This window comes from Dreissena polymorpha, chromosome 13, assembly GCF_020536995.1.
Source record: "Dreissena polymorpha isolate Duluth1 chromosome 13, UMN_Dpol_1.0, whole genome shotgun sequence".
NCBI classification, from domain to species: domain Eukaryota; kingdom Metazoa; phylum Mollusca; class Bivalvia; order Myida; family Dreissenidae; genus Dreissena; species Dreissena polymorpha.
Window position 1 is genome coordinate 40,791,577 of NC_068367.1, and position 13,081 is coordinate 40,804,657.

The 13,081-nt window shown below is 35.7% G+C and overlaps 2 protein-coding genes and 1 non-coding gene across 4 annotated transcripts in view; all 3 read right to left on the reverse strand.

Annotated features, from left to right (window-relative positions):
* Nucleotides 1–13,081, reverse strand: part of LOC127855616 (uncharacterized) — a 156,653-nt gene that overhangs the window by 81,727 nt on the left and 61,845 nt on the right. The window lies entirely within an intron of this gene.
* The window catches only part of LOC127855617 (uncharacterized), an 83,787-nt gene that overhangs the window by 17,533 nt on the left and 53,173 nt on the right, over nt 1–13,081 (reverse strand). The gene's annotated exons all lie outside the window — the stretch shown is intronic.
* On the reverse strand, nt 12,955–13,037 carry Trnam-cau (transfer RNA methionine (anticodon CAU)). The gene is given in 2 exon segments: nt 12,955–12,990; nt 13,001–13,037. It is a non-coding gene; the product is annotated as a tRNA-Met (tRNA).

A 13,081-nucleotide genomic window follows, 5' to 3' on the forward strand; every position in this document is an offset into this window, starting at 1 on the left:
TGTTCTGACTTATTGAGACAACAAATGGGGCTAATTGGATTTCGTCAATGAATACATAGCAATTATTCACATCCTATAGCCCAACTTTATTTTATTTATATCGGTGTATAGCGGTGTCACATTACTGCGTTCTTCTTATCTCCTATCTAGCATTGCATTGAACACGCTATAGGTTGCTTAATGTGCATACACTAATAACAAACATTTCACATAAGAATACAATTTCAAAATGATTATTATATTCGTACTATAGGTATTTAATAAGTCTTTTTTTTGTTAATTTACTTCACGGAACATCGTTTTGATCATTTGTCCGCACTTGCATATATATTATGCCTACACGTGAACATTGAGGCCTACATGCACGTTTACAAATATGCATACAGTGCAATTAGAGCCGGTTGGAATAGATGCATACTTTTTTCATTCATTATAATATATAGCAGATCGTTATTAATGAAGTTGTTTAATTTTTGTCTTTTGGCTTAAGCAAATCGTAAAGACGTCTCATCGATTGAGTGCTAACATGTGGTATAAATGCCCGGATGTAGTAGGATGTTGGCAGACGAAATAGATAAGATGATTAATATTGAATTGTCTATTTCTTACAATTGTTCGCTTAGAAACATTTTTCAAAAGATTTTCTTCTGAGAACTTTTCTAACAGCATTTTTGGTGAATATTTCTAAGATCAGTTTTAGTGAAAAAAAGTTTTAGAAAATAAAACAAATTATGTTCGTAAAACAAATTCTGTTATTTGCAAACGCTAGATAAGGTTTACTATACAGAGCGGGTAATCACGTGATAGTCAAGACGGCGACGTCCATGCCGGGGCATGTCTTTTTCGCCGTGTTACACCCTTTTATTCTTGTTTTTTTTTAAATGCCGCTTACTTTCCAGCCATATTATCAAGAAAGTTACTAGCGTTTATTTCGTATTAATATTCGCTCTACATCTCGACTTTATTCGCTGCGAAATTTCTTAGCGGGATGACCTAATTACAGCTTCACTAAGTAAACTTGCGGGGAGTTAAGTCGAGAAATAAATGCAAAACACCTTTTTACTGATATGGTTGGAAATTTAGCGTCATTTAAATATTACACAAAAATAATAAAGGGTATAAAACAGATAAAGACGACACGCATTTTGTGTTACTTTTTGCATACTCAGTTATGTGTTTTTTAACAAAGTGAATCTTATCGTATTCGATTTTGAAATAACTTTTTCGATGTATTTATAAATGGGGTACGTGACTTTATTAGTTTTAAAGTATACATGATTTTCTTGTTTTTTTAGACGACTGTCGAGTTTTCATGGCTGAAATATCGTTAAACTCTGTGACGGCAAACATTTACCTTGCGATTTGGGGCGGCAAGAGACGGATCAAACTACAGTATTTTGATCCGCATATAATGTGGCATATTATTTATAATTATATGAACACTTTGAATAAGGATTGAAAACTTCAGAACGTGTGCTTCAAAATACAGCGTTCATGTAATATATTGCGTATGTAACGATGCCGGTAAAGACAACAACAACAACAAAACAAAAACACCCAATTGTTCGTTTCTGCTTACATCAAAATGAAGTTATCGTAAACTGCATGATGAGAAGTAACAAACAAAACAATAAAACAAATATATAACTTTCACCTTGGCTTCCGAATGAAAAATTTGTTCAGTCTCTAAAATAATTATTATGTAATGATAACATTAATTACCACCTAGTACGAATATTTCAGAGGACCTGAAATAGTTATGAAAAATATTGCCTTCATCTTTTCAATAAACAAACAACGGACAGTTCTGAAGGGAAGTATTTTACTCCAAATTATACAATAAGAGCGTAATCATCCGGGCATTTTTTTGTTCGCAAAATACCAAGCTCTGTTGATACGTGTTTCTAATTATCCGATTGATATATTTTGTTTGTTTAAATATTTCATCACTTCTTGTTTCCTTGTTTGTACTTATTCTTTAAAAACACTTTCTAGATTGCCTTTCGATTTTCATTCAGTCAATTGTTCCTTTAACATTTACTTCAGTAGAATCTTCGCTGTATCTTGCCAATAGACTTTTAACGCCGATGGCGCTTTGATTATAAGAAATTAGTGCGGTCTTTTGACAGCGAGTATTTCAGTGTGCATTCTCTGGCATATATTGCATTAGTATTTCTTATTCGTATAAGTATACTTGCAAAGTAGAGAAGTGTGTTGTTTCATCCAGTATGAAATTCAACGGTTGGGCATAAACGAGATGATCTTGGTACAAACCAAGAACATGTGTAAATGTAGCATGCTGCAATATTATGTAAAATGTTACTTAACTAGAATAAAGAATATTCATTTATTGTTTCGCCTAACGAAACGTTACAGCGGTATGGAACAGACGCGGTCAAGCCATTGAACAAGGTTCAAATCAATGTTATGTTGATATTTTCACCCACTGGACCACAAATTCTCCTTCTGTAACCTTCCAGTCAGCTGAAAATAAGTATGTACTCATTATTTAATGCAAGTATGACAATGCGAACAATTTTAAGTAAGTTCATGCCGTTTACATTTCAAAACTATGTTTTAATTGACGCATCACATGCACTTCACGTTGGACGAAGTGTTTCTCTAGATTTAAAAATGGAGGAATTTATATTGATACGTTCCTTATGCATAAATATATAACAACTGTCAATACACCAATGGATAATACTGGAAGTTTATTATATTCGCTGAGAAAATGCTTCCATTTCAAACACATTTTACGACCAAGTTCAATGTTTTTGTTTGTTTTGTTTTTGGTTGTTTATGTGTGTGCGTGTGTGTGAATATGTTCTGATCACAACTTTGTAAAAGTCTAAAAATATCAATTATCTAATAATGTACAATATATATGCATGTAAACACAATCCGTATGCATTTTTATAAAGATATAAAATATAAATAACTTAATTGTGTACATTCTATATTAACACGAGCAGTATGATTTTTTATAAACATGTTCTAGACACAACTCTGTTATGATATAATAGTAAGTTGAAATGTATAACTATGTATTTTGGGCCGTATGCCCTTTGTTTTCAAAATAAAATTGACTTGACTCCTTGCAATTCATGTGACTTTTCCTTATAACTCAATGCGTCAAAAACATATACAATTCCCTTACAGTTAAAGACAAACCAGTGGTAAATGTGCCGAATTTTTGCTGTGATATCCAAAATAAAGTCCTTGTCGACGTCAAGGATCGTGAACACGTGCAGGCCTTGCGTCACCGTGCCGTTCATCTCATCTTGCCAATGCTCCAGGAACTCTGCGCTGGTCACAAGACCGTCAGCTAGTGATATGCGACACATGTACAAGCATTGCACCAGCAATAGGGCATCAGAAGGTCGGTTGATGCTGAGATCGAGCTGTTAAAGGGACCTTTTCACAGATTTGGGCATGTATTGAAGTTTGTCAATAATTGCTTTATATGTATTTATAAATGTAAACATTAGATCTAAAAACTCCAGTAAAAAACCAACAATAAAAATTAAAGGCAGAACAAATAAGTAACCCTCAACTGAACTAGAACCACTAACCCCTGGAGTAAATGTATATCGGTAAGACCACTCGACCATCTGTGCTCATACAATGAGTATTGTTTTTTATTTTTTATATAAGCAATTCTCGTTGTATCACAAAATTTAACGACATCAACAAAACTCTCTGAATTATTCAATCGTTTCGCGTGGCAACGTTTAACAATTTTCAGGTTTTTAAATCGTTAAACGATGTATATACTTGATATTTTAGAGCATGGTAAATGTTCAGTTTTACTGTTTCATCACAAAAATCATAATTACAACGAAAATTTGCGAATACAATTTGTTTTTAGTTTTGTAAATTTACCAAAACGTGAAAAGGCCCTTTTAAAAATCTCGTCCAGTGCTCTGGAAAATATGAGGTGGTCACCGGCTCATCTACAGTTGATTAGTTAACTTGGTATTATGTCAACACAAGTAATGTATCAGCTGCAACATACATTGGCAGCGAACTGCCCATTATTAGCGAAATCAACATAGATCTTCGCAATAAACCTAATAATTATACATGATTTGTTCATTGTATTTTGAAGCCTTGAAAGTTAAAGAAACGGGGCATGCCTCGATTAAGAGTTATACTGCTTGCATTTGGGGCCTTATTTAAGCGTGAAGCCCAATAATTTTACTTGATTAGTCAAACATTTAGTCATAATTCTGGCTGAAACCACTCCGCTTTAGTTATTGTCGATTTGACTTGAATCATAATGAAAGCGAGTATTTCAAACGCATGTTGTATTTTTTTATATTTATACATGTACAAGCGTTCTACGCGAAGTCTGCGCTATTCACACTATCGTCCATTTTTGACATACAACGATTTATAAATATAAAAGAAAACGATAAAGCTATAATTTAGCTACGTTCGTATATATATATGCCATGATATAAAATCACTGCATCAGCGATAAGCTTTAACGATTCAGCTACGTTCACCGTTTAGTTACATACCTATTGCAATGAAGATATGGTCGAACAATTTATAAGCGATAGAGCAAGATCGTCCGCTATCGACATAAGTTGCGAAGATGTAAAAATCTGCAATAAGCCATAAAGCAATATCGTGCACTATTGACTTGCGTTGCGAAGATGTAAAAACACTTTATAAGTGTTTGAGCAAGAACGCTTCAGCTATGTTCTAAGTGGTCACAAAACAGTCCGCCATGCAATTTGAAGATTACTATAAAAACAAACATTGAAGAAGAGATTAAACTACAGCGATTCAGCTATGGTGCCAGTTGTCTTTAAACAACGCATGTCAACAGACCGCTCGTTATTTGACAGGGACGTGGTTCAAATATAATCAATGAAAATATAAAGTTGCCAAATATGAATAATATTAATATTATAGCACAAGGGGGTTTGCATGTAGTTTGCGCTTATCACAATACCTTCCGATCTTAAGATATGAAGATATACACGTATTAAATCAGCGATTTAGATTAAACAATTCAGGAATTTTGCCAGTCGACACAGGACGGTCCGCTATTGAATATTTCATTTATTTTATGTTTTTCAATATACAAACATGTTGCGCATCGGGATTAATAACTTGCGATAATATAATACATTATGTTTATAATTAGTTATATCAAACAAATAGTCAAGGCATGTGGGAAAATATTATATTAATTTCGGAAAAGCTAACAAATACTTACGTTAGTAATGGTATGTTGATGTAATTGTAATAGTAATCGCGGTAAATTTAGCGCAAACAAACGATAAAATAGTTAAAATGAACATGCAAATGACGGTTCATACTTTACAATAGCACTTACTGTTGTTGTCATAGGAACGGAACACGTTCTGGAACTCCCCGTACGTAAGGTACTCGTTCTGGTCTCTGTCCGCCTTCCGAAACATCGCCCGAGCCAGGGGGCTGTCATCAAACACATGTCCGCTTCCAGAGGAACGCTGGTTCAAGGTGCAGGCGCTGGTAGCAAACACATAAATACATGTATTGAAGAAACTATTGCACACCTTCCACCAAAATACGTAGCCACCAATCACTCCTGCGTCGCACGAGCTAGAAGTTCAGGGAAATATTGCATTGTTTTAATCAAAAGAGCTAGTGGTTACCGTTGCAGACTCTGTAAGACAGTGATAAGTTACGAGCCAGTTAACTAGTCCGTTTATTAATATTGTTTAATTGACCTCTCCGGTGGAACATTGGCGCGTGGGCAGTGTCGTGCTATAATTTCAAAATAAGTTTGTGCCAGTAAACATGGGTTATAAAAAGGTGGCATATGCAAGAATGGTTTATTTAATTGTTTAATTACTTATGCTGAAGATTTGTAATTGAAAAACAGTATACAATGAAGGGAATTTTTACAGTAGGTCGAGATACCTATACCACATATTTTTATTCACGCATGGGCCAAAAATATTGTGCAAGGTTTTTATAAAAAAATAATTGTCATGTGAAAATAACATGATTTGAACAACATGATAAATAAACAATATCTAATTCGTATAATATGTTGCCATGAATGTAACCACGTTCCTTTTCAGTCAAGTCATATTCGTGGCATTTTTGTTTTATGCAGAATGGAGGATGGACAACTTTTTAGGTTTTTGAATTAACTTACCAACACACGAACCCAGTAATCATAACAGTTACCAGTATCATCTGCGAAAAGTGAATGGGCGCATGTGTAAAACACAATAATAATACACGTAGACGTAAGCAGATAATGCAAGGCTTCCGTATTCAAACACCAATACCAATAACCTTTTACATATAATGGAATTATGGGAAAACAAACAATAGCATTAAACAGAGATTTTAATCAAGTTTTAAATATGACAAGCTATATCTATCAAATGGATATTCGGCGTATATCCTGACTTTGAAATTGAGGTAGAAAATATACGTTTACATTACATAAAAACAAATGTTTAAGTATTGTTTTGTTCTTGTTCACCTAATAATCTTGTAAACACCACATGAAATGTCTGTAATGAAGTGCACGTATATTATACCACATAAGAGTAAATACAAATTATACTACGTGAGATCACATAATATATGTCCTCACATGTTTTTTATGAACTATTTCCTTCGTCACTGAAACATATGGTACGTTGATACATAATTAAGACGCAGTTGTCTTTCCACACATTCAAATAACACTGTCACATGCCCATCATGCGAAAATTGGTCTTATGGCATATGCACTTGCACAGTCTGATCAGGGGCTACGCTTTCCGCTATATAAGTACGCAAGGTCCGCGGTATCTCAAGAGAAGCTAATTTAGTATGCACCTTCACAAGACTGCGCGGATGCCTAGGCTGGGCTGGAGCTACGCTGGTAGTATATTGCATAAGACACATTTTAGCAAGACGCGGGTCTTTAAAAATCTTCTTGTGTCTTGTAAAGGGAACATCAAACCACGATACTTTGCGATAGAAAATTGAAGTGTCAATGAGTTATTAATAGCAAACTGGCAAATGTCGGCAACCTATGATGGATTGCTTACGTCACACATAAGTGGCTTGATAATTAAGAGATATCCTTTTTATCACGGACGCTATATTATTTCGGTAGTTTTGCCTAAAAATACAAAACAAATTGACTTAACTGATAGGTTTCATAAATGTCTTTCCTTAAAATTCGTGTTGTTTAATATATTGCAATACTATGTTATCAACATAAGGCGTCCTTAGTACATTGATTACTTTTCCGTCTTCCCATGACGATTTACTGACCTAGCCTTGACCCTGCAAATCTTTAGGATGAAATGTAATGGAAATCCTTAATTGAAACGGGCAAAAAAAATGTGTTACCGCATCTCCATAAACTGAACAGTGTTACATCATATCATGTCATCACTGACATGCTCAATATAAAACAGTTCACTATATAGTGCTAACTCAGTTGGTTGCTTACCACGCGTTTCAGGCCAGTTTTTTTAACTACGATGAACCTGATGAGCCTGATAACTTCCGCATCTGCCCAATCCGCTCTGAGAAAGAGTTGTATAATTGATGCCAGAGCTTCGAGTTCTTCAACTATATGCATTCACAAATAGAAACATAATGTGAATATCATGTTAAATGGAATATTTTTTGAACGGATGTATATAGACAAGAATCAATAAACAATGTTAGAAATATACATGTCGCGGAAGAGAATGTTTCTGAATGATTAAAATAGTCCTCTATCTGCTGCGTCTTAATCGCGTGGTATTTTTGTTCAGCGCAGGTCATTCATAATCAGAGGCTATAAATAGATGCGGGAACAAAAACTACTGCAGATCAAGAAGTATAGTGTTATATCGAGAGTCCAATATACTATTAAGCGTCTGTTCCGTAACCTCGGTAATAGTGATTGCTACTACAGCTGGGTTAAATTTGATATGTCTGGGAAACGTTCTTTTGTACTCAACATGTAGCGGCGATATCTCATGTTTTCTCAATTGACATGACGCCTGGACGATGATCACTTAATCACGTGGCTTAGCGGTCAGCAAACCTAGACAAGCTAACACCAAAATGGCTTCTTTCCCTATAGATTGCATATAGATTAACGCAATATTCCGGATGATTTTTTTGGACTTTTCCACACCATATAACACTTGTTAAAGGGATTTGTGTCATTTTGTTATTCTGCAAATGCAAAAAATATTAGTTTATAGAGAACATCAGCAATTTATAACGGTTTTTTCGGTACATTAATCACGCTCTCAAACGCTTGCGCGCTTACCAAAATCGAACCTGTTACTACGTGTAATGGTGGTATGAGCAATAAATTAACACTACACTGGTAGACCCATGTTATTTACGAAAATATTAACTAAACATTTTTCCCCCGTGTATTTAACAAGAAAAAGCGCTTTATAACTGGGATTTCGGTGAAGTTTTACGCGCTTTCTGACGCCGAGTGGGTACCTAAATCCCACATGTTTTTACGTATAAGAGTGATATTAATAATATTAAACATTGTTTATTGGACATTTATCAATCACTATAATTGAAAGTGCAAAACAACACAATAAGTTTGGCCATTGTCTGATATAAATAAGCGTTGTATGAAGGGGAATTCGGTCAGGCTACTTAATAAAGCTACCAGTATCAGACGCTCGCGCATGTACCGACTTCCCCCAAGTTAACACATTTATTGGTTATATCAATAATAATAACTCTTATAAAATTACATTTATCGAATCGGATACGTTTTTTTAAAATAGTAACATAAACGGGGATTTCGTTACGTAAGGCAAAGTGGGTACCAATATTCTCTATTATTTTACATGCGAACGTAATTTAATTCATACTTCATAATGCTTAGTTATTGCTTTTATGACATTTCCAGTTTTTGAAATCAATTAATGTTCAATAAGGGGGATCTCGGTAATTCTACGCATTTAAGCTTCCACTCGCACTTGTCACGACCGCATATCCGCGTTGGAAATGGTATTATTTTAATTCATCTAACTTATCTTTCTGGATACCGAATGTCAGAGTTACATAAACCCTGTTAACACCGTTTTGCCATATTTCATTTCCGTTTTTTTTCGAACAAAATAAAACGAAACTCGTTGAAAAAAAATGAGAACTAGGCATTCGATCCCCAAGTGTGGACTAAAAGCCTTTATTGGTGACACCACATGTCTGCACATGTGTAGATACCGTTATTAAGATAAGATATCACGTGTCACCTTCTATTAACATGTATAATGGCAATAAAGTGCATTACTATCAGAGTGATAAAACACAGCATGCATTAGGCTTCATGCTGGGTTTTATTTCTCTTAAAGTCATGCATATACACCTTGCTTCTTTTAATTCCCTAGTAACTGATAAAAAAATCATGAACTATTATGTGATGATCAGATCGATAACATTAACCATTTAAATCTGCTAGTTTATTCGATAATTAGATATTGTATTTGTCTTTGACAGTGTTGACGTTTAGTTGTTCGTAGGGACGACCGCATGCCTTCATCCATCTCTTACACTTCTCAAGATCTCTTTTCGGCTTTGGAAACGAAATAAATTCAATGCCACCAACTAATCGTTCAGGATATCGATTGTCCAAGTTACATAATCCCCATTGACACAGTTTAACCATTTTTAATCTACGTTTTTTTAAGAGGAAAACAAAAGAAACTCGTTAAAATAAAAGTTAACCTAGACATAGCTTGTTTAGGAAAACGGCGGACAGTTCGTTGCTAACTCGCGCGCCCGCTATATCGATCGCTGATTGGTAGATCAATTCTTCGATAAGGATTTGATTGACAGGCGGCGTCATGTCAATTGCTTGGGTGATAACAACGCAATAGTACAAGGTAAAGTACGGAATCCGGATAGTGCCATCTATAAGCTCGCACTTCTTTCATCAAGGGCGACACTACACACACGAAGCGACAGTGGACAGGCGATATTATTACAGCGATATTTGAACAGTGCGCCGCGACTGTCGACTAAAATATCGAGTATCGCTTAGTGTGTCTAGTGTCGCGGTCTGAAATTAGACCTCGATACACGACATTCGGATAATATGGGCGATATTTGAAAAATAAAATATCGTTGGTCGCCGCGACAGTCGCGCATATTATCGTGTATAGCTTCTTGTGTCTAGTGTCGCCCTTTGAACACGACACTAGACACATGAAGCGATACTTGATATTTTTCCTGACAGTCGCGGCGACGCACGATATTTTTCTTGACAGTCGCGGCGACGCACGATATTTTTATTGACAGTCGCGGCGACGCACGATAGTTTTCTTGCCAGTCGCGGCGACGCACAATATATTTAACACGATATATCGCCTTTTGGGCTACCTACCCAAGGGTGATATATCATGTTAAATATATCGTGCGTCGCCGCGGCTGTCAAGAAAACTATCGTGCGTCGCCGCGACTGTCAAGAAAAATATCAAGTTTCGCTTCTTGTGTCTAGTGTCGCCCTTGATGAAAGAAGTGCGAGATTATAGATGGCACTATCCGGATTCTGTAGTAAAGCTTGTTTATGTTCACAGTTCTCAATTTATAAAGCGTTGAACATGTGTTGCGAAAATGCTGACTTCGAAATAAATTTCGAAATTTACGTTTCTAACTCATTAAATTGAAAACAAAAGTAAAAATTGTGTTTGTGTGTGTGTGTGTGTGTTCGCGCGCGCGCGCGCGTGTGTGTGTGTGTGTTGATTCTCATGTTTGTCGCATATTCACCGCATGAATTGTGAGTAATTGTAGTCAAACCACACATACGTGTTAGTAGATACACATTATACTACGGGAGTTCACCATCATATGTGTCCTCACATGGTTTATTCTGAGTTTATTTCTCCGCCATCAAAATATATTGTACGTTAATATTTAACACTCAGTTTTCTATCAAAACATTCAATCACACATTCATAGCCGCGTCATGCGATAATAGGTCTTATGTCGTTTAGTTCAGCATAGCTCAAGCTCAGCCTGTGCATTTGCGTAGTCTTGTCAGAGGCGATGCTGTCCACTATAACACCACTCGAGTTTTTATGGTCTCATTATGTATCTCCTGAGCAGACTGAGAGATTCGCAGGCTGGGTGGGCTAAAGCTATGATTGGCGCATATGGCATAAGACCCATTTTCGAATGATGCTGGTCTTTTGAAATTACATTGCGAGTTGTAAATGGAATATTTTAGCACAATGTATTTCAATATAAAATTCAATTAAAAAAGCAGGGTAGCCTGTTCAGGCGTTGTGGAACGACTTCCAGACGTGCTGACCGAGAACGGGAAACATTTATGGTTAGACAATTAAATGATTTTTTCTTGACGTGACTCTTTACATTTTCCGTACTTTTTTTGAAAGCAAAACTATGTTAATCGATATTTAATTATGTCTTCCACTGACGATTAAGTGAATGAGTAAAGACCGTGAAATTCTGACAGATGTTACGCGTAATTGTAACTGGGCCACAATAATTAGTATGTGTCTATGTGTCGTTTGAACGTGCAGAGAGTAGTCCGGAATTCCGTAAATTGAACAGTGCTGCATTCTTTACGCTGAGCACAGACACGGTGATGCAGCCAAATTTCAGGGGATTTCTCTCGAATCAGACTCTAACATATTCGAATTTGTTCATTCGTGCCTGGTGACGTTATGTGGACGTCATTTAAAATGAAAAGCAGGGTAAAACAGCTACGCTGGAAAAGCGCACTATACCGATGTTAAGGTAAAAGATTGGTTGACACAGTGTGAACTACTAGGGTAACAAGTAATGCATCAACAGCAAAGTAAGGGTAAACAGCGCTGTCTTTATGACTACCTAATGCGTGAGTGAAAACTAATGCTCGCATATTTTTATTATATTTATTGTGATCAATTATCTTATTGCATATTTTGAATTGTATAATTTTGTTAAGGGAGTTTCCATCAGGAAATTATAATCTTAGTGCCATAGGTATTCGATATTCCAAAAATATACATTTAATATGATGGTGATTGAAAATTTTATTTTATATTAACTGGTTCTCATTATACCATTTCATCATATTTGTAATGCTTTCAGAACGTCAAAAAAGAGACATGTTGTTGTTGGTTTGTCTAAGTTATCTCTATAACATAACTATTATGTTAAACAGTGCACACACCTGAACCTGTGCATTAAGAAACACTCTTTATAAATTTTGTTTTGTTGAATAGTTTTGAAAAATGATTTCCGTCTAATATTATGCAACAGCGAACAACGTAAGTGCCTTCAGTGCTTTGATTTGTGATGCGTACGCTCAGAGTGTACAGCACGATATCTCTGTTATATTATTAGGCGGATGTTATATCGGTAAAGACAACTGGTCTCGTCAATCACTTAAGTGTATAGAGTATACTCTGACTGATGCTTGCTACATGCAGTGGTCAGCTTTTCTGTACAAGCTATATAATTAGACTGAAGAATCTATAAATAGACTGATGCAGGGGAACAGGTAATGTTACAAGCTATAACTAACTGAAACAAATGCACATCTCTTTTCTATGCGAACTTCAAGCTTAAAGGTCAGGACCCGTGATTTCTCAAGGGCTTTCATCGCCAATTGAAGCTACCGTTCGGTAATGGTGTTGAGTCTCTTACGTCTGTAGACATATGCCACGTCATTTTTTAAGACGATCTGATAACATTTGCAAAGTGAGTGCTTTGACTGAATATCGGAATTGACAGCACATGTTTCGTTCTTAAATGAGTGAGTAAGAGTTCGTGTGTTCGGGTATAATAAATCTAGCATCATTTATTATGTAGCTGTTTTATGTTATTGGACTCTTAATTGTATGAATGCCTAAGTGAAACATAGATTCTTTTGTTCGTTTATTATGCTCTATTAAACTTTTCGTATATATGAAGTTTTGAAAGATTGAACATATAGTGTGAATTGTACATGGACTGGTAAAAAATTGCCCAGGGTGAGGATCGAACTCACGACCTTCAGATTGCACGTGATTATGAGACTGACGCGCTACCTACTGCGCTACCTAGGCATCTTATGTTACTTGAACCGTTAAGTTTAAAAATTGTATAATAT